Raw genomic sequence first — 3,519 nt, 5'->3', positions numbered from 1 at the left:
GAAGGGGTGCGGGGTCCCCCCGGGGGATGGATATTCCCCGGTCAAATTAAAGGGTTTTAGCTGGAAAAATCGCCAGGCGGGAGCCGCCTGTTAAACTTTTCCAGGTTTGTTTGGGTTTTATCCGCCTAATCTGACCTTTCCCGCACCTTTGACCTGCTGGGAATGGCTACAGCAAACACGCTCCCAGCGTTCCGCAGCCAGAAAACCCCAAATTCACAAATACACCGAATTCAGGTTGGTTTAGGGCTGTATTTTTAAATTTCTCAATGGCTCTGAAGAATCCAACCAACTTCAGCAGAGGAACGGAGCCCAGCCAGCAGCGTCTGAGCACTCACACCACCTGTCCCAGAAATTCCCTCTCTGCTTCTCCACCAAAAAAACCCCAAAAAACCCAAAACGCCACAACTTTACATTTTCCACACCACCTTGCCCCATAGCCTGTTGTACTGGCCACACCAATATCCAAGGGGCTCGGAGAATTAATTCCCAATCCCCTGAGGAAGCCTCCCTGCAGAGCCGTGCCATGTTTGTGTTGGAGGGAGCCCAGCCCCAGTGGCCAACGCTCAGTTTTGAGCGGAGAAGCACGGAGCTGCCCCTCTGTTGTATTGCAATAAATAGTTAATTAGTTGTTTGCGCTGGGTGTTCGGTAATTTGCGCTGTTCACATGATTTGTATCCTATCGCCACATGGTCTTCCCCTTCCCCCCCCGCAAGTGTCAGCGTGGTGGTCTCTCCCTGTCTGGCCCCGCCCCTCTCCCCGCCTCCCTGCTATCCCATTGGCTGGGCTCCTCTAGCCCCGCCCCCCTCTCCCCCGGGTTAAAAGTTTCCCGCCATCAGGCATCGCGCTCTTTCCCGCCTTGGGAATAAACGTGGGGCCTTGTTCCCCACGGGGAGAAGAGAGTTCTGCTCTTTTGCCTTCGTCCATGTGTGGTCTGGGGTCCTCAGCCAACCGGATTGGACTGTTGGGGAAGATGAAACAGGAGAGCCACATAAATATGATTGCCTGACAAAAGGTTTTGAGAATATGGAAACTATAAGCCAGATTGAAATGAAAGCAAGCGTTGGTTATTGTCTAATAAACCGTCTGAGCTGTTATGACTTTATACTGTCTTAATTTATAGACTCGTTTTTTTAAAACCAAAGATGCAGCAATGTCTCCTCTTGGCTGAGGTGGATCCCTGTGCTCCCAGAAGGGCCGGAGGGAGATGGGCAGCACGGACACCAGCAACCCCCCCGGTGCTCCTGCAGTGGTCGCGTGTAATCCTTCACTGCTCCTAAAACTCTCCTTGCTGCAGCAAACCCTGCACTGCTGGGGCCTCTCTCTGCACAAAGCTGGGGAGGAAGCAGCTCCTCACTGCCCAGGTATCACGCTGCTGCTGGGCTCTTGGGATTCCACCAACAAGCAGAGTTTGAGTTCAGAAGACACTGAAGAAAAGGGACACTCTTCAAACTGCACCCTGCCCTGCAGGCGCTTCCAAATTCTCACAGGGACAGGTGTGGAAAATTGTCCAAAAGGGCGAGGCAGACACACAAAGTGACCTTGGCCCCACGCTGTAGCACAAACAGCCAGGAAATGATCTTGTTCTTCTCATCTCTTCCACTCAGAGAAACTCAGAGCAGCTCACAATCCCACAACTGCAAAACGCCTCAGGCAGGAGAGCAAGCGAAACAGAAAATCAAAGTTCAAAGAAAGATTTGCAGGAGTGGAGGCAGTTTGTGTGAGAGAGAGCCTGGATGCTCCTGTGAGCCCTGCACCAGCATCTTCCCTGCCCTCAGAGCTGGCTGGAAAAGGGGCAAATCCTTCTTATGGTCCTGCAGCAAACATTGCCTGGAACTGGGGAACCCCAGATGAAAATGTTGAGAGAGCTGAAATCCCAACCCTGGTGGCACCAACAGCAAATTCCACAGATGCTCTGAGACCCCGAACGTCAGTGCCCAGGTGCTGCTCCTGCTTGGGGCCACACAGGTCAAAGCCTCCAACTTTGTTCTGGCGACCCAAGTGCCATAAATAGATCCCCTTATCCCCCAAATCATAAAAATCAGGGGAGTGGAAACCACTGGGAGTCACTGAGATTTGTGATGAGACTGGGGCTGCTGGTGGTGCCAGGAATCTGCTTCACCTTAATGAGGCTGTAATTAGCTGGGGGTGGCAGCAGAGGCCCTGCAAGGGGAGATCCCAGGTGGGAATTCATTTCCATTCCTCCCTCAGGGCCAAGAGAGGTTTGTTCATGGATGGGTCAGTGAGCCCAGGTGGGATGAGGGCTTTGCTGGGGCACAGCTGGTTCCTCCCCGTGCCAGCAGCAGGGGTTGCCCAGCCTGTTGATGGTCCAGGTGCTCCTGGGATCTGCTGTTGGACACCACCAGGACAAGTCCCAGGCAGGGACCTTCTCCCTGCTGATCTCACCCCCATAAATCACTGGCCCGCTCTGCTGCCCAGGGAACGCAGGAGCCTGCTCATAAATCAGGAATAAAACTAACTTGGCATCTTTGGTGAGCAAATTAAATTGTGGGCTTTGGAGGAATGTCCCTGTTTGGCCAAATCATTAATAAATCAATGGGAGCAGTGAGGAAGAGGAGAGGGACTGCGCCCTGAGCCACCTGGAGGGACGGGGAGCTGTGGGGTGGCACAAACCAGCCGTGTCCCCTGTGTCCCCTGTGTCCCCTCGGGGGCTGCCCCATGGCCCTGGAGCACCCCAGGGAGAGCAGGGGGACCCCAGAGCTGCCACCCCCCTCCACAGAGGGCTCACCCCCCCGGGAGCCCTGTGAGGCGCAGGTTAATAAATCAGTTTGTCTCCAGCCCCGTTTGCTTTGTGTGCCTGACAATAGCCCGTTGTAAATGGCAGCCCCTTGCCTCCTCTCCTGAAAGGCTTTTAATTAAAATACGGAAGGGGCTTTTCTGTGTACTTTAACAGAAAAAAAAAAGAAAAAAGAGAAAAAAAAAAAGGATTTCAGCACACTCCCATTCCAGGCATTAATTTATTCCTGCCTTGCTGCCTGCTTGTGATCCACGTAACTCCTTTGTGCAGTGAGCTGGCCCCATGAGGCAGCTGAGGGGTGATGCTGGCAGAGAGAGCTGCTCATGGTGACCCAGTGCTGGTGGTGTCCAGTGCTGGCGGTGACCAGTGCTGACTGGGAGCTTGCTCCATCACCTTGCCCCAAGGATGGGCAGAGGGACACCAGGAGCCTCACCATGGGACAGCAGTGCCATCAGAGAAAGCAGGGATGTGTGAGGCCCTGGGGCTGCTCAGGCCCAGCTGCAGCCCTGGGCACATCCCTTGTGGACACCCTGACAGCTGCTGCAGAGCTCTGTCCCCATCCTGCGCAGTCCCTCTCAGCCGTCCCCCAGCAGGTTTGGTCCTGGGGTCCAAAAAGCCCCCTTTCCCCAATCCCTTTTCCCCAATCCCTTTTCCCAATCCCTTTTCCCCAATCCCTTTCCCCAATCCCTTTCCCCAATCCCTTTCCCAATCCCTTTCCCCAATCCCTTTCCCAATCCCTTTTCCCCAATCCCTTTCCCCAGTCC

This window comes from Geospiza fortis, unplaced genomic scaffold (genome assembly GCF_000277835.1).
Source record: "Geospiza fortis unplaced genomic scaffold, GeoFor_1.0 scaffold145, whole genome shotgun sequence".
Taxonomy (NCBI): domain Eukaryota; kingdom Metazoa; phylum Chordata; class Aves; order Passeriformes; family Thraupidae; genus Geospiza; species Geospiza fortis.
Note: the sequence above shows the minus strand (reverse complement) of the source record.